Consider the following 19,173-nt stretch of genomic DNA (forward strand, 5'->3'; position numbering starts at 1 on the left):
GGTTTATTAATCTGCCCCAACTTTTATCTAAGCACTTGGATCATGGGCAAAAAACAAAACAAACAAACAAAAAACCTAAAGGAGTTAATCCCCTACATCAAGGGGATTCCTTTACCTGGATCCATAAACTTGGTTTGGTTTTGGGGTTTTTTTTATATTTTGATAACTGTATTTTAATAATTGTTTTCCTTTGCAATCCTATGTATTTTATTTTTTGCAATTAAAAACATTACTCTGGGGGCAGCTAGGTAGCACAGTGAATGGAGCACCAGCCCTGGAGTCAGGAGGAACTGAGTTCAAATCCTGTTTCAGACACTTGACATTTGCTAGCTATGTGACCCTGGGCAAGTCACTTAACCCTGATTGCCTCCCCAAAATGAATGGACGGATAATAAATGAAAAATTACTCTGAGAAGGGATATACAAAAAAAGAGGTTTAGGATTCCAAATGTGATAGAACAGAAGGAGTGATCGACTTGAAGTCACAGGACAAAAGTCTAAATCCTGGCTCCAGCATGTACTAGCTGTGAGATCTTGGGCAAATCACTCAACTTCTTGGGAGGCTTCAGCTTTTCCCATTTGTAAAATGAGAAGATTAGCCAAGATAACCTTTGAGGTCCCTCCCAGCTCTAGATCTATGATTTTATGAAACATTAACTGAAAAACCATTGTCTTCTAATATCACATAGTGGGCCAGTACAAATGACTTCAATAGTTACACTGTGTGAAAGAAAAAAAGCGGGCTATAGTCTGAGACTCACAGAACATGTGTTTCTCCTGCCATCAAAGCTAGAAAACAGGATGCAACAGCAGCTGTGAAAGAAAGGATAGGAGTATTTGATTTTTAAAAAGAAAACATAATGAAAGAAATCTACTGAATTCCAATACATGTGAAATACTTTTTCCCATGTCATTTTTTTCTTAAAAAGAAAGGTTCATTGTTATCATCATTATTGCCACAATCACCATCCCTCTCAGCATTAGTGAAAACTGACATCCCAGTAGGACTTCCTTAATTCCCTGAAAAGTCAAAGGACACTAAACAATTGCTTCAGGGCTCTTCTTAAATATTTACCAGCACTCATTTCAGCTGGGCACAAAGATGGATCTTGTCCTGCTATGAGGCTGATAAAGCAAGCCTTCTGTTTCTTCAGATGCATAGAGGCTAATTCACCAGATTTAACATGAAATTAAAAATTTTGACCATGTGATCACACCTATTAAAATGCCTGACCAACAAGTGGCATTATACTTACATATACATTAGAGATATACACAAGTCTTAGATTTACTTCAACAAATAGAAATACAAACCCCACTAAAGAATGTCTAAACACTCAAAGGAGCCCAATACCAAGGCCTTGTACCACACACAGGGTATTTGTTTATCTCCCTTGCATATGATCAATGGAAAAAGACATTCAAAACAACTCTTAAACCAAATGTCATCATGCATTAGTTTATAGCAATGAGGCTCTTCCAAATTTTTTTTTTCATAAAAAGATATGTGTTTAGATTGGGTTGCTTTTTTCACTCTTATCACAGCAACTCAGGCAGCACACAGAAAGAAAGGGTGGGGGAAGCAGAAAACAAACTTAATTTAATGTCCTTAACAGTTTTCTTTTAAGCAAACAAAAATGCCATGATCATTTTAAAGTTAATAACACTCGTTCTGATTAAATATCTATACTGCATTATGGTAACATCAATTCTCCTTTGGCAAAAAGCAGAAATAATTTAGTGGAGCTGCTGTTTCCCATTTCAGCCTGGCCTTGGGAGATCCAAGCTCTATCTAGATCTCAAACTAGGTTTGCTCAAAATGCTAATACAAATGTCCTTGATACTACTAACTCCTCTAGATAAAAGCCATCTTGAAAGCATTGCTGTTTTCAGTTCCTTACTACCCACTCATTCCTCTGACCTCCTGAAATGTACCTTCTCTCCCTACTACTCTATGGAAACATACTTCCTTGAGATGGCCAATGACCTCTTCTTTGTCCTCATGTTCCTTGACCTTTTTATTTGCATTTAACACTACCTAGCTCTCCTCTGCTTGACACTCTCTGTTGCTTTGTCACTGGGGACACTGCAGTGTTTTCATTCCCCTGCTTCTCAGACTGCTCCTTCTTAGGCTTCTCTTCCTCTTCTTGATTTCTTAATGTTGGCATTATTCAAGGCTCTTTTCAAGGTTCTTCCCTTGACACTCCTTCCTTCCACCTACAAGCTGTCTCCCTTGAGAATCTCATATACTCTCATGCCTTCAACTATCATCTCTATGGGGACGACTTAATCTAGTCCCAGCTCTGACCTCTCTTTTAAGCTCCAGTGCTATATTTCTATCTCTTAACTGGACTTCTTGACCCAGATGCCCTGTCAGCACCTCAAGTTGAGCCCATATAAAACTGAACTCAGCTTTCTCTCATAATTTGTTCCTCAGTGTGGTACGGTGAAAAGAACACTGGCCCTAAAATCAGAAGTGGTTGTTTCCGTTGTGTCCAACTCTTCATGATTCCATTTGGGGTTTTCTTGGCAGAGATACTATAGTGGTTTGCCATGTCCTTCTCCACTCATTTTACAGATGAGAAATTGAGACAAACAGGGTTAAGTGATTTGCCCAGAGTTACACAACTACTAAGTGTTTGAGGTCAGATTTGAACTCATGAAGATAAGTCTTTCTGATTCTGAGCCCAGTGGGCTCTATGCACTGTACCACCTAGCTAAAATCAGAGGACTAGGGTTAAATACTACCTCTGAAGGTTAGTACCACTGTGGTTGTAAGGAAGTCACTTAATATCCCTGGGCCTCAATGTCCTTGTACGTAACATGTCTGTGGACTAGATGGCTTCTCAGGTCCCTTGAAGCTCTACTCCCCCAATTTCATGATCTTTCTATCTTTGCTATCTTTATGATCAGCACCTCCACTTTCTCTCGTCACCAATGTTTCTAACCTTTAAATTATCTCCCTCATTTTCTGCCTTCAATTAGTTACAAATTACTGTGGATTTTCCATAATATCCATATCCATTCTAGCCTTTCTCACTGCCATTTTCTTAGTTTTGGTCCTCATTACTTTACCTAGGGTTAATGGAATAGTGTCCTAACTACAGAAGTACTTTTGAATCTGACATTCCTTCACCAAGCTATAAAAAAAGGCTGATAATAGGCATAAGTCATTTGTTTTACTGAATTTAATTGAAGGTTGTTTATCACCACTTACTTGGAATATTATACTAGTACCCTTAAATATCTTCTCATGCCCACTGTCTCTTCCTTCTAACAGACCATTTAAACCATTGCCAGACTAACCATTCTTAAGAAAAACTCTGATCATGTCACTTATATGAAATTCCTTTTCTTAATCATCTTCATTGGCTACTCTGCCTGGCATACCCTATCTTTCCAGATTTGCTTATGAGAGATCTGATAATTTTTTTATCCCAGAACATACCCCATGCTTTCCCACCTCTTAAGACTACTCATACTGTTCCCTGCCTAGCACATACTAGGTACCTAGTAAATGCCGAGTGATTGATTGGAATGTTTTCTCCCTCCCAATCTTTATACCTGTTATATTCCTATCCTTCCCTTAAAGCACAATTTAAAATGTCCCTTCTTGAATGAAGTCAAACTGGAATAAAAATTCAAGTCAGTCCATCTCCATGCATTCCTATAAGTTATGCCTAGAATTTGGTCCCTCACCTCTACCTCTCACAGTCCTTATCATCTTCAAGGCCCAGCTCAAGGGCCACCTCCATCATGAAGCTTTCCCTCATTTCCTCAGTTGTAGATACATTCTTGAACTTTAAATTACTTTGCATTTATTTACTCTTACATATTGTATCTCCCCAGTAGAATGTAAGGTCCTTGAGGGCTGACACAGGGTCTAGCACTTTAGTGGGTGATTAATATATCTCTATTGAATTTGAATAAGCAAAGGTTTAATTGTAATTGATTCTCTCAAGTAAACCTTAAGCAAATTATCCAGAGAACTCAATAAAGTATTTCAATGTTACTTGCTCAGTTACTCAGAAGTACCAAGAAAAAGAAGTAAAGATTTAAAAATAAAGGGAAAGGTATTCTGATCTCTACAACTTATTTGCGGTCAGGGATATCAGCACCTGTGGCTACTGTTTAAACCCCTCTTAGTGAGAAGCAAAGAGTTCCCAGGCAGATAGACATCATCAGAAACCTGGCATGAAAAAAAGCCAAGATTAAGAAGAATTGGGCAGGTGAATCATGGAGCTAAAAAGGCCTGGGGTGGGGAGGTAATATCTGAAAACAGGGCCAAAGCTAGCAATCAGAATACAATCCTAAAACAAGCTTAGTGAAGTGTCTCTGGGCTCCTTAGTGTTTTCATGCTTGGCCACATGTGGCTGGCTCCATCTTCAGCTTTCTTCTGAAATCATTTCAGCTAAAAAGCTTCTACTGCATTGCCTTCTTGGTTCTCCACTGTCACAGCCTTAGACATTATGCTTTTACAGACTAGAGGATCCTCTTTTTAATAACAACTGCATAGGATTCCAAGAGAAGAACAAAATCAAAGCTCCTACTTTTTCCCCAGGCCTTTTTAACGTGGGAGAGTCTCCAGCTTTTGCTAGCTAACTCAAGCTAGCCAGTAATATATTTTGCAATTCAGTTGTAATTTGAAAATGTTTAATTGCTGTAGAAACTAAATGTTGCTAGATTAAGCATTGCTAAATATCATGGAAAAATCATCTAGAATTAGAGATTTTTTCTCTTAAGTGGAAACTGGAAGCCAAATTTCAAGGACCACCATTTTACAAACCAAATGTCTCAGTTAAATCTTTTACAAAAATATATGCTAATTCCGTATCTCAGTACTATGCAAGGCTGGCTGCTTTTGTCTCACATAAACAACATGTGCCTAATGCCATCGGTGCCATTACCAATATTTATTCCTGATGGCCACAGCTTTTCTGGTCTTGGTATATCCATATGCTTAATGTTACATAATCCAGTGGGAACTGCATCTCTTGAAAACAGAAAAAAATAAATACTATTAAGCAAAAAGCAGTTGAATGCATCTTTTTTTAAATGCCAAAAATGAAGACAGAAAAAGAATTCCAAAACTTATATTTGAAAATTTATGTATAAAGTCAGCTCTTATACTTTCTTAAGAAGAGTGTAGGGCCTCTGTAGGAAAACTGTCTGACAGTGTACAAAATGCCAGCCTTGAGAGAACAGCCAAGCCAACAAGCATTTATAAAGATCCTGGTCTATGTTAAACATGGAGAAACAAAGCCAAAACCAAATACCAGCTCTCACCTTCAGGGAGCTTAAATTCTTCTGGGGGTAGGAGTGAGGAGCAGAGGGGTTCATTAGATAGACAGGAATGTATGTAAAAGGTTCTTTGAGAAAAGAAAGCACATTAACAACAGAGGATCAGGAAAGGTAGAAGGTACAGAAGTAGAGGCTTGAAGGAGTCTGGGTTCTAAAACACAGAAATGAAAAATGAGGGCATTAAAAGCATGAGGATATTCTCTTGACTTCAGAAAACCAGGAGTTTGCTTTTATGTCAGAGCAGACATTTAAGTGGAGTGCTCTCTCATCTAGACTGAAGGTCTGTCTATGTCTCTGTCTTCTCTCTGCCTCTACTCTCTTTCTCTCTGTCTCTGTGTATCTGTTTGTCTGTCTGTCTCTCTGATAGCCCTTAGCTGAGAATTCCACCACGCCATCCCTAGGCTCCAGCTTACCTGTCTCTGGAGGTGAAGGCACAGTTAGCTTTAGGATTTAAGGCCAGGCATCACTCATACAGGAAGGAAAGTTAAAGTAAATTACAACACTAAATTCACTCTGAATTTACTAGTCAGTTGAGTAAGTCCACACATACAACACATGGAGTCTTATTTCCCAAGGATAAGTCACACCAACTGAACCTAATTTCAAATAACTGAATAGACTAAAATGCTTTGATTTGAGATCTTCTAATTTTATTGGTAAGGACCTCTTCTAATTTGCAACCTAATCCCCAAAGTTTTCTTCATTGTATAATCACACTGCATAGTGAAAGAGATCTTTTTTCTTACTGGAATACTGACAATATCATATTTGATGACCTGACAAAAACAAACAAGTTAGCACAGATAAGCAAATAAGAGGACATACACTTGGAGTCAAGTCCATGCTCAGAGAGATATTGTTTAAGGCAAATTCCATTTTTACTGAGGCAAAATCAGGTTTAAATGAACATCAATGGCAGTTTTGATGGGGAAAAGAAGTCACAGTTAAGATGACTGTCTTCAAAAGCTTCAAAGGGAACGATATTACTAGGGAAAGGCAGCAAGTCCTACATCCATTATGCTTTGGTACAGGTAGAGAAAGTGATGCCCCTACTCCTGTTGCAGCTGGTTATCTCTCTGATTCATAGCCCAGACAATAATTACTTCAAAACTTGGGGCCTAGGACCATCATCCTGATTTGCCTTACCCTAAGGGACTCTACTTCTAGAATTACTTTCTATCTTCTCCCATCTCTACTTTTCTACTGTTTCCGCTATCACCAATCTAATGCAATTTAGCAATAGTTTAACCATGAAGCAGTGGACAGAGCACTATGCCTGGAGGCAGGAAGAACCAAGTTTAAATATGGCCTCAGACATTTACTAGCTATGTGACCCTGGGGAAAGCCCTCAACATCTGCCTCAGGCTCCTGAACTGCAAAATGTGGATAATAACACCACCTACCTTGTCACAGCACCATCTTACAGGGTTGTTGTGAGAACCAAATGAGATAATATTTGTAACTAACCATAATCCTTCCCTTCCCTTATGCATAAAGTGCTAACCATGTTATGTACTGGGAACACAAAAATATATGTGAGTATATGTGAGATAATTAATGGAAGCATTTATCTCCCTATTTTGTAGATAATCAAATATGAGGCCTGAGGCCCAGAAGGGCTGATATGATTTGTCAACAATCACACAGCTAGCATGTGTAACATAGCTACACACTGAACTCAGGTATTTTGGTCTCAAGTCCAATGTTCTTTCCTTTACCAAATTGCCTCTAAATAAGGAGTGTCATAAAAGTCTTTATGACGTTTTAAGCTTTAATAACTATTAAATAGCTAATAAGACAATAATTATTAACAACATTTAAATCTACACAAAGACTTTTGGGACAACCTGTATAATGCTATTATCTCTGGCTCCAGGCATGGAACCTTAATAGCCATCATCGGTGTCCTTATCCTTCCTTTGAATTCATTCCATTGCTAAATTGTACCATGTTTTTCTCATTCAAAAAGCTATATCTTATGATGAAAATCCCCATCATCTCAAATGTATTAGAATTAGAGCTGACCACCTTTTTTGCTTTCACAGAAAAGGTGTCTGGTTTATATGAAATTGGAATGTGTACTCTAATAATGCCAATGTATGATGGCTTTAGCCATTTATGAAGAAGAAATAACAGAAGAGATGATGGGGAAATGAAATGAAGGCAGAATAAGTAGAAATTTTAACATAACTTCAGGAATTCTAGAAAACAGCTTTGAGAAATTAACCTAGGGTAACAACAGATTATTCAATGAGCCCATAAGCATGTGTGGATAGATGATGATGCAGTTCTCCACATGGAAGAGGTTGGAGAGCCTGTTTCTAGGAGAAACATGATTATGGGTCACGGAAGTACCTTGGAGAAACTTTGGCTTACTTGTAGACATTCTCTAACTGGTTCTGATCTGCTAACCACATGTTAAATTGGACACTCTTGTTTGGATATTTTAGCTGTGAAGTCAGAACTGGAAGTAGGGGCATTCTAGGGCCTTAGGCAAAGATGACAAAGAGGAAAATGACAAATGTTGGAGGGGCTGTAGGAAAAAGATACATTAATGTATTAGTTGTAAAGCTGTGAATTGCCCTATCATTTTGGAAAGCAATTTGAAACTCCCCAGAAATTTACCAAAATCGGAATACTTTTGACCTAGCTACATCACTACCAGTCCTATACCTCAAAGAAATCAAAGAAAGAAGAAAAGGATTTATATGTAAAAAAAAATTTTTTTATAGTGCTCTTTGTGTGGTAACCAAAAAATTGATAATTAAGGGGGTATCATTGGGGAATTGCTAACCAAATTTTGGTGCAGAATAAAGATAGAATAGTTTTGTGCAAGAAGAAATGATGAAGTGGACAATTTCAGAGGAAACTGGGAATGACTTTTATGAACTGATGCTAAGTGAGGTGAGCAGAAATAGAACTCATATAATTATAGCATTATAGAGAAAACAATTTTGAAAGACTTTAAAACTCTGATCAAAGCAATGATGAGTCATGAGTCTAAAAGAATAAAGATGAAACAGGTCACTCACCCCTTGACAGTGATGAACCTACAATGCAAAAAAAAGACATGCAATTTCAGATATGGCTCATGTGGGAATTGTTTTACTGGATTCTGCAGCTATGTATTGAGGTCTTTATTTCAGGGTTTGTTTTTTTTTTATTTTCTGGGGGGAGTGAGAAGGTAATGGGAGGGACAGATTACTAAAAATATTAGTAATTGAAAAATAATAAACTTATTAAAAACAAACGCCTTAGTCAGCTTAGTCTTCTTCTTCCAATTCCCCAGTGCCTCCCCAGAAAGATTGTTCAAATCCTGCTGTCTAGGAAAACTGCCCTCTGGTCTGGATTCTGCAAGAAGAGAGGACTCTTATGCTTTGAAGAAATACAATCCCCAAGTCTTTGGTGATGTAGGCCCCCTTAGAAGCGGTCTAATTTTGCTGGAAGGGGTTAACAGTAGGATTTATTTTTTACCAAAAATGGGGGACATGGGAACCAGAAAGGATGGAATAATCAGAGGACAGAGCTGAGGGTTTCCTAGAAAAGTAATTTTTTCATATACTGAGAGGGATTATATCTAGACAGCCAGCCAGGAAGGATATTGTTTCTTTAATGGTCTGTACATGAAATGAGGTGGAACTAGAAGAGAAAAAAAGGCTTATTGCTTAGCTAAGAAAATTGGGATATAGTAATTAAGTTTAATAATTTGCCTGTTGAAGACAAACATATATGTATGTGTGTGTATGTGTGTGTGTGTGTGTATACATACATATACAGTGCTATATATCTCTACATCTCTATCTATGGTTTGAACCCCAAATTCAACACACCACAATACATAAGCATTGCATTCTTAGAAGCTGGCTGAGTACATAATGGTCCAATAGCTTACTTCTCAAAAACAGTAGATACTAACGACTAGCTGGCAAGCAAGAGCTTTTCATTTTGGGTGTGGCTGTGGCTGTGGCTGTGGGTGTAGGTGTGTGCCCACAGGTACCTGTTTGAAGCCTGTTCTCCTCATTTCCCTCAGGCTTGAAGTGTAGTCATTCACAGGTCCAATCCCACAGCTGATCAGCATAGAAGTTTTAGCCATTTCCGAGGAAAGCCAGTTAGCCCCTCTCCAGGCAGTCAGGTGATCCCCTACTCTCAAGGCTCACTCCACAGGTACTGGGCTTAGTGAGGACACCTGACCAGCTACATATAGCCCAACTGCTGATCAGAACTCCTAAGCTCAACAAGTCCACCACCCTTAGCCCTCCCCAGAGGCAGGAATTCCAGGTATGCAGAAGCACACTCTAGTGAGAGCTTTGTTTTCACAGTTGAAGTTTATCCCTCAGTGGCATTATCAGAAGTGCCCTGCAGCAAATTCCAAGAGCACTGGCTTTCTATTCCACCATTCTCTTCATCTACACAGCTAGAACTTTTGTCTCAGTTTTTTTCATCACATATCCAAAGCTATGTAGATCTCACTGGCACAACCTCTGCTCCAGCTAGTGAGCTTGTGATTAGCTATGTTAGCTGAGTAACCATCAGGTAGTCCTGCCAGATTCACCTTTACTTACTGGTCAACCTCTCCTCAAAATTCTCCACCAACTCCCAGTACCTTCTATATTAAAACTCAAGTAGTTACTCCCTGTTTTCTCATACCCGAAATATGAAACAGTCGCCAGGTAATTGGAATTGCAAACTGCTATTCTGGTGGACTTCTCAAGATCTTTCAAAGGTCAACCAAGAAAGAATACACATGGATCTATTATAACAAGAAGCAACATACTTATTTCAAGTATGTTCCTGGGGTGGAAAAATGCATAAACAACATTTTGTTACTGAAGTCCAGTTCCCTCAAAGCTGAGCAGAAGGATTGCTTATAACAGAATTCTTTGAGCCAAATTTTCAAAGGGCCTCCAACAGGCTTTCTCCACTTGTGCTGCCGCCCCCTAACAATCAACTGCTTTTCTGACTCTCCTTGGAAACCCCCCCCAAAAGACATCATTTCTTTTACATCTTAAAATAGTATTAAAAATAGAAACTGTCCCCTTACTCAGAGACACAGTCTTTCTACATGAGATGTTCCATAGTCATTTCATCATTAGATGTTCCTGATGGGCCTAGTACCCCAGTCCACTTGGGATTCATCATTTCAATGTGCTCACCCACATTCTGGAGATTCCAGAATTCCAGTTCACCAATGCTGGCTATAAGTTGAGCTGCTGTTGTTGTTCTTAAGGGAAATAAATGATTTTAGTGTACTACAAGAAAAGAAGAGGACTTAACTTTTAGAAGGGACCCAGAAATCTAATGCCCCAGGCGTTAAATGGAATACAAATCACATATACTCAACACTTGGACAAAATATGTGAAGAGTCAGGAAACTCAGTAACCTAAAAGGTTTTTTGGCCTTTAAATGAATTAGAAACAGTAGGTTTCTAACCACTTCAATGATGACTTCTCAAATCACTTAAGAGAACAGGGTAAAAAAAAAATCACAAGGGACATTTTTGAGGCAATTGGAAGCCAATTTTATCTCCTTAAAATAAACCACCATTGTTCTACAGTAACATATAAACTTATTGTTTATAAACTGATCTTCACAGGATGTTACCCAGTTTAGTAACTGAGGCCCTGCTAGTTTGGAATAAAATGCACTTTTGACTTAGAAGCCATGGGGTTCTTCTAACTGGGATCTATATTACACAAACCTTTATGAGTTCCTTATCCTATTCCCTCTCATCTTTCTCAGTAGTAATGATGACCACCTTTGAGAAAAGCATCACCTCAGTGTAGAGGAAAAAGCAGGAATCAAAAATCCAGAGACCCCAATCATAGCTTTGGCTACACTACTAACTAGCTGAGTGGCCTTGGGAAAGTTCTTCATCCTGTCTATCCTCAGTTTTTTAGCTCTAAAGTCCATTCCAATTCTAAAACTCAACAAATCGGAGTTCTCAATTCTTCAGAAAGAAGAACAATGGCTTCAATAATATTACAGTGGTGAAATATTCCTCTTCTTTTGCTTATTGTTGTTGTTGTTGTTGTTTTAATACAGGAAGGCACTCCCTTATTTTTTTCAATTCTTTCTCTCTTTGTTTTAATGTCCTCTTTAATGTACTGGTCTATTAGTGTCTACTCTCTCTAGTCTCTCAGGAATTGATGCTTGCCAACTGCAACAAGTTGTTTTGACAACTTGTCCAGCTACATAATACTCAGCTTCTCTGACTCCATAGAATTTGTTTTGTCTTTTTAGTTTCAAGTGAGTGCCTTCAAACTATTGCAAAGATTAGCCAACCAAATGATGCAATCTCACTGGGGTGGGGTAGAGAAGGAAATCTTCCTGTGGGTAACTATCAAAATCCCCAAACCATAATCCATCCAGTGTTCATCAGTATTTTCCCCCTACTCTCTTCATTTTTAATGGAGGTGAAAATCCCTCTGCTATGTTGTCTACTCCTCTCCTAATAAGGAGTGACTGCCGTGACTACCCCCATTCAGCAGCCATTCACAGCCAGCACCTCTGCTCTCCTCATGTGCTTCAAGAAGAACTGATTAGCACTTTGCATAATTAACCTGATTAGCACTGTGCATAATCAAACTGATTAGCACTTTGCATAATTAAAAAGAAATAATAATAATAACAATAATAAGCACTAAGTTATATCAAAAGCTGCTAGTCCCACAGCCCTTAGGTTACCTCCAAGAATAGTTCAGTCTAGCATATTCTATCTACACTATCACTATGGACTCTTTTCATTTTTTTCTGAAAAAGCAATAAAATAAATAAAAACACATTTAGTTGGCAGATTCATCATCATGCTATTATCCATATCCATTTCATGCCTATGCAAATCTCTTCTAGTCCCAGCCATACATACATACTATACTTGAAATTTGTCATTATTATTATTATTATTATTATTACTATTTTGGTCTAAACCTAAATGCATAACTCTTCTATTATTTGTGTCTTAAAAAATTGGATGGGAGGACTGAGAAGTTAAGTGACTTGCCCAGCCCAGTGTCCTACAACTGGTATGTATCAGAGGTAAGACTTGAATCCAGGTCTTCCTAACACCAAGGCTCCCTCTCTTCATTATATCACATTGCTCACCTATTATGTTAGTTGTTAAAGCAGAAAAAGCAGGAAGATGAACAACATTCTACAGGAAGGTTTTGAAATGGTATTAATAACCAGGAATCAACCAGCTTCCTCTCTCAAAACTGATTTACAACTGTGTTGATTCTGGGAAGCAACATGGCGTACTAACAAGAATTCTGGAGAAGTAAAAACAAAACAAAACAAAATAAAATACCCTTCCTGGCTCTGCAACTTTCTCAGTACATGACCTTGAACAAATTACTTAACCTTTCTCCATTTCAACCTCCCATCTGCAAAACAGATGTAATAACTGACCAGCTAGCTCCGAGGTCTTGTGAGGATCATATGAGATAATGGGTGTAAAAATACTTTGAGAACTATAAAGCACACAGAAATATAAAATATTATTATGGACCTCTCCCAAATTTTGTTTCTCATCCTACACAAACATGTGTTGAGGGGTTCTCATTAAAAGTTTAACTCTATCTTGTAATTTAACTTTGTTATTGTTGTTATTTCAGTTTTTTAGGAGGATAGCATTCATCACTGATCCCAGTGGATAAAATCCCGGTAATGTCTCTATATTCTAAGAGAGTGTGTGTGAGGCAACTGAAAGGGTTCCTATTGATTTTAGACTCTGACACAAGGAATCAAAGGAAAATACAAGTTGAAAATGAAGTTCTATTCATTAAACAAGCATTTGTTCAGCAAGTACTGGGTGCCAACCTGATTGGTTACTTAGTGCTGTGGAATACAAAGATGTCATGCACAGCCACAACTCCCTTAAGGTTAATGACTGAATATTTACAATGTAACTGTAGTAAAAATCAGCTTCGGACAGACAGTGGCAGACGGGTAGGTTAAATCGGCAAAGGTGAGCTGAAAGAAATTTAAACGCTCTCATGCCAGAGATCCTTGGAGGCCCTTCTATCAACCTAAAGAAAAGGAACCCAAATAAACACTCAGTGTTCCAGAGCCAATCATCCATTTTACGATTCATTTAATTCAAGAAGAAAAAATGCTGTTGTGAAGATTATTCAAGTCCAAATGTTCCTGGTGAAGGTGCTTCCAGTAATTCTGGGAAAGAAGCCAATCCCTTAGTTTTATATGTAAATATTTTAAAAACACACATATATATATAAGCACAAAGGAAAGGTCAGGAAGACGTAAGTCTTTTAAAAGTATATTTTAATAATTTTTCTTCATGACTGTCCACAAAAAGTTTGAGGGTGTTTTTTTGGTAGCCTTACATTTTCTTTTACAAAACACACCTGCTTTTTTTGCTAAACTAAATATTTCTTCCATCTAATGACTCTCTTTATTAGACAGCATCTAATTTGCATACATTTACATACAATTTAACTGCTAGCTTGTGAGAACAAAGAAATGGCTCTGTATTGTATTGAAGGACAATACTCAGAAAAGGAACTATAAAAACCAACCAGCTAGGTGGCTGTGTAAGCTCTTTGTTTCAGATATACCAGGGTTTTTTTTAACATACCATTTAAAAGGGGGGAAAGATGATTTCATCAAACAATGAAAAAAAGGATACAGCATTGCTCTATTTAACAGACCCATTCGCCCCAGACTGGTTATTGCAATTTGGGGGTCCAAGCTCCCTGAGCCTGATACCATTTCCTTTATTAGATCTGATTAATTTAATTCCTTCACATATTTTTGCTCCATGTTTTATGCCTGAAACAACCTGGGGTTCCACTGTGCTAAAGCTCTGTTCCAATGCTAATTTTGTTCTGCCACCCGCCTCGTTCCCTAACAGGCACGATGGAATATGGCATACTGCTCTGGAGTGAACAACAAATACCCTTACCCTTACTTAGCACACTAATGGATTTCACTGAAACCATCATGACTTTATGATACGAACTAGCTCTACAGATAGAAATACTGCCCCATGTCTGATGAGGTGTTGGTGTGAAAAGGAATCCTCAGAAGGGAAAGAGTATCTGGGGTCAGATCAAAGATAAAAGAGATGCTGAGCCTCAATCAAATAACACCTATTCTGCTTAGTTCCAAAGGGAACTGAGACCAGTAGACAGAAATTAAAGGAAAGAAATTTTCAGCTCAACCTAAGGAAGAACTTCCTAACCTATTATTCTTATCCAATAACAGAATGGGTTGTCTTTTAAGCACAAGTTCAGTGACCAGTTTTCAAGAAAAAGAGTGACATTTCAGTTTAAGGCTGGACTATAGCATCTAAAAGGTCCCTTCAAACCTTGAGATTTTGAACCCTAGCTTCCAGTTCTACAGTAGATTTCATAATGCTGAGCAGTAGTGGGCAATTGTATGGCTTTGATTGTGTGTTCCACACATCTGTAATACGAAGTAAAGCGCTGCTTTTCTTCATATGGATATTATCAAGTCACCTTGATAAGTCTGTGGAATGCTTCTGATTATATGGTCTAAAACTACTCAACAGTATTAATCTGTGTTTGCTGTCCACAAAAAGGGGTAAAATCTTCAGAGAGATTACAGTTTGGAGAGATTCATGTTATTGAACCCACATCCATCCATATGTGAGCAGCACCACAGGGTCCAGGGGAAACAGTCACAGTTTATGGTCGTTGGTGGGCTGAACACAGGTGCGTGAACCACATATATTCTCAAGTGTATTCAAAGTCTCAGCTCTCAAATTTACCAAATGGAAACTTATTTAATCCCTTACCAATCTTACTGCCCTGATTTGGACCAATACATGCATTTGGTAGTGAAACTTTAGAATTTCAATGACAAAAAAGTATTAACTTAGTAATAAGTGGAAATATTCTAAGACTCTATAAGCCCTTAAGTTCCCCCCTGCCAACACATTTTTTGGAACTGTCATCAGATAAACATCACTCTCTTCTCTGGTTATCCTGCAACATGTCTGATTTTCTACCTTATGAGAAGAAAGATCTGAGTTAGAGATTTTTTGGTGAGCACTGCACAGGCAGTGGCAAATTCTAACTCTGCTAGCTTCTTAACCCAAAAGCCATCATGAATAATCATCAGATACCAACATCTACAACTGGCAATATAACCTATTTAAGTATATTAAAAAGTATTAGATCATTCTAGCATGTACTGGTTTATATTTCTTCAAGCTGCTAACTCTTTCAAAACCATGGCTAAACTCTGATATCTTCAAATGCTTGGAGGTAGGGGAGGGGGATGTTGCAACCCAAAGCGAAGTTATCAAAGGTGGGTGAGCCTACACTAGCTGTCCAGCTTCATAAATTGTGAAGCCTGGTACAAAGCAATGGACCTTCACAGGGATGCTCAATGAGTTTTCAATGCTATTGCTTGGTTCAAGACCTAAATATGCATTAAGAGAAATTCTTGTTTTCATGTCATATAGGGCAGTATCAATATTTTTACTATGGAATCTTCTTTCAAAATATTCTTCGCTATGTTTAGTAGTGTTCTTCCTGTTCAGTTTATGAAACACTTGTTCAGCCACCATCACCTATGCTGGAGGTAGTTAAGATCCACCTACCCAAAGCATGTTACCACGGTGACAAAAATATATACCCCTGCTGAGTTAATTAGGCCAAAAAGAAAGATCTATATGCTAAAAATCTAAATCTGATTTTCCCCTAAAATTATACAAATATACATGTTAAAAATAAAATTTGTGTGTATATAAATTACAAATATCTGTATGTGTATACATATATACATGTATATGTTTAAATGAGCTATTTCCAAAACCAAGTAACAAATTCCAGGTGTGCATTTGTTAGTTAATACACACTCTGTGTTTCAGGATACTAAAGAACCAAAACATATCCAGTGATGAATATAAACTTTTCCATGGATCCTGTATGTGCAACATACACAAACAATACATATGCAAAGGGTTCGAATGGGGATGTCTACTGGCTCAAACAATAAATGCAGAGTATGTGCCTGCCCTCAGGGCAAACTGGATAACTTTCACAATACCTGAGATAGGGCACTCATAGATGAAGTATAGACATAGCTTATTTGTCCACATGAATTTCAGCAAACTGCTTACTTGTGATCCAGAGCATTTTACAAATTCCTTAGGTGACTCTTAGCTTCATCTGTTTTACCAACTCTTTCTAATCTCTCTTTTTTCTCTGACGGAAGTCACAGTTTTCCACTGAACTATAAAAAGTTAAATGCATCTTTCCATTCTTCCTCTTTGCAAACCGAAGTCACTTGTTGTCACCTTCCTCCTTGTCCATTCATCTCATGCTCATGAGAGAAACAAAATAATTATTTAAAATATGAAAATGTCCATTTACCATTAATCAACATATGAATGTCTCAGTTAAATATGCCTTTTACTTATGATGCTAACACAGATGTTAGCTAGTTATTGTAATCACTATCACCCCCAGCCAGGCATTTTGGGTTGTTTTCTCAACTTGGAAAACATATTCCCTTTAGATATGACCTCTATCTGCAATGAACTCACTGAGGTTCAAATGAAATGAACTTATGACTTGTATATTCAAACCTACTGCAATATTTTGCATTTTATGCTAATTTTATCTATGGTATTATAAATTTCATTCTTTTTACATTTCACCATTTAGAGGGCCTTACTTCTAATGAATACAATTTCAGTACTTTTCTCAGTAAGTAGAATTAGCATTCCCACATGAACTAGAAATGCTAAATTGTTAATAGTCTCTCTAGGGTTTTGTTCTTTCTATGACGCTTTCAATGATTTCATCATGGTTTAGATGTATTAAAATATCACAATTTATTCTCATAAGTATGAAACTCTCTGAGGCTTTGTCTATGTCACGATTAATGCATGTCAAAGATCAATTGGTTAGTAGATTTCACCTGTCTTCACAACTCAATATTTCCTGTAATGGGTGACTTTGACTTTTACTAGATTTTATAGAAATAATAAAATAGAATTTGCTTATCTTGTTGAAGTGAAATCAATTTCATGTTTACTCTCTGGTTCCTGAAGCTAATTCTTAGTAATTTCCTTTTCTTTTTTCTTTTTTTGAAGTGAGGTCTCCTTATCTTACTCAACCTAGAAGCACAGGGGCCATTATGAGCCCATGCCAATGCTAATTGGCATGGAAGCTTTAACCTACTTTGCTGATCTGATCTGGGCCAGTTCACCTCTCCTTAAACAACCTGGTGGCTCTCTGCTCTATGGGGCTCATTATTTGGCACTGCACTTCATACAGATACCAAATAAGCTTTAGGCCTACTACATACAGCTCAGAATTCCTGAGCTCAAACCATCCTTTAGCCTCAAACACCCCTAACTATTATAAGTATATGCCATTCCATGCCTGGAAGGTGTCTTTATTTTTAAGAAAACACACATAGTGTAATGATATATGGAAACCAACCAGTATGGGAATCAGGTTTGGGGGGGGGGGAAAGCTCTAGTCCTTTTGGCTCTGTCTTTAACTAGACATATAACTATAACTATGGGCAGGTCACTGGACCTTTCTAGGCCTTATTTTCTATGTTAAAAATGAAGGTGCTGCACTATATTCTCTTTAACCTTGGATCTGTGAACTTCTTAAAAATATATTTTGGTAGCTATTTCATAATAATTTATTTCCTTTGCAATTCTATGTGTTTTATTCTATGCATTTTAAAACATCATTCTGAGAAGGGAGCCTTGGGCTTGGCTTCATCGGGCCACCAAAGGGGCCCATGACATCAAAAAGTTTAAGAACTTCCTATACTAGATGACGGGCAGCTAGGTGGAGCAATGGATAGAATGTCTGGCCTGGAGTCAGGAAAACTCATCTTCCTGAGTTCAAATCTGGCCTCAGATACTTACTAGCTATTGTGACCTTGGGCAAGTCACTTAACCCTGTTTACCTCAGTTTACCTCAGTTCCCTCATCTGTAAAATAAGCTGGAGAGGGAAATGACAAACCACTCCGGTATCTCTGCCAAGAAAACCTCAAATGAGGTCATAAAGAGGCCACGTGGCTGAAAACAACTGAACAACAACAGCAACACAATATTAGATGATTGGAAAGATAGTTCTCAATTCTACAATTCAGTGATCTTCTTTACTAAGAACTTAAACCAGACAGTTCCAACCAAAACAAATCTATTTCATTACGTGAATTATCTAGTTTGATCATCCCTATATAGCTAACATTGCTAAACTGCCTTGTTACCAATATTTTGACAGCAAAAACTACATGCTTTAATGGAACAAGCACTGGATTCAGAGTTTGAGAGTCTGCATTCAAGTCTAGGCTCTGATTCCTACCACTTGCTTGACTACGAGCAAAGAAAACACTTTCTAGGGATCAGCAAAATTGTTTGTAGAATTGGGGGGGGGGCAGATGACCACTAAGAATCTTTCCCACTCTAAATCCTATTACATAGCAAACAGAAGATAATTTTGCTCATTTGAAAGTTTGATCAAGCCCTTTTCACAGTGGTCATCTGCAAGACCAAACCAAATGCAGAACTAGTGCTTCTATGTGTCCCTCACTTCTTACTCTGATGAGCTGAAACATGCCAAGCCAGAATAACCAAAAGTCTAGTCCCTATCCAGTTCCTGGTTAACCCATTATTATGGACTGCTTTTTTCTACCGGCTCTACTCCTGATCTTCATTTGAATATTTTACAAAAGGGAAAAAATATATCTTATCTTACTATGAAATTTGAGCAGAATATAATTCAGGCACATACTGTCATGATAGCTATTATAAAGTTCATAGAAGTATAGAACTTTTTAGCAGTAGTCTCTCTTTTCTTTTAATTTTCATTTTAAGTTCTGAATTGTCTCCATTCCTCCCTCCCTCCCAACCCCA

General features: G+C 37.8%; 1 long non-coding RNA gene across 1 annotated transcript in view; it reads right to left on the bottom strand.

Annotated features, from left to right (window-relative positions):
* The window catches only part of LOC144454516 (uncharacterized), a 917,779-nt gene that overhangs the window by 578,260 nt on the left and 320,346 nt on the right, over positions 1-19,173 (bottom strand). The window contains exon 5 of the long non-coding RNA XR_013482961.1: positions 762-813. This is a non-coding gene — a long non-coding RNA (uncharacterized LOC144454516). The remainder of the gene's footprint in view (positions 1-761; positions 814-19,173) is intronic.

The sequence above is a fragment of the Phascolarctos cinereus genome, unplaced genomic scaffold (genome assembly GCF_003287225.1).
Source record: "Phascolarctos cinereus isolate Bilbo 61053 unplaced genomic scaffold, phaCin_HiC Scaffold_726;HRSCAF=1367, whole genome shotgun sequence".
In the NCBI taxonomy this organism is placed as follows: domain Eukaryota; kingdom Metazoa; phylum Chordata; class Mammalia; order Diprotodontia; family Phascolarctidae; genus Phascolarctos; species Phascolarctos cinereus.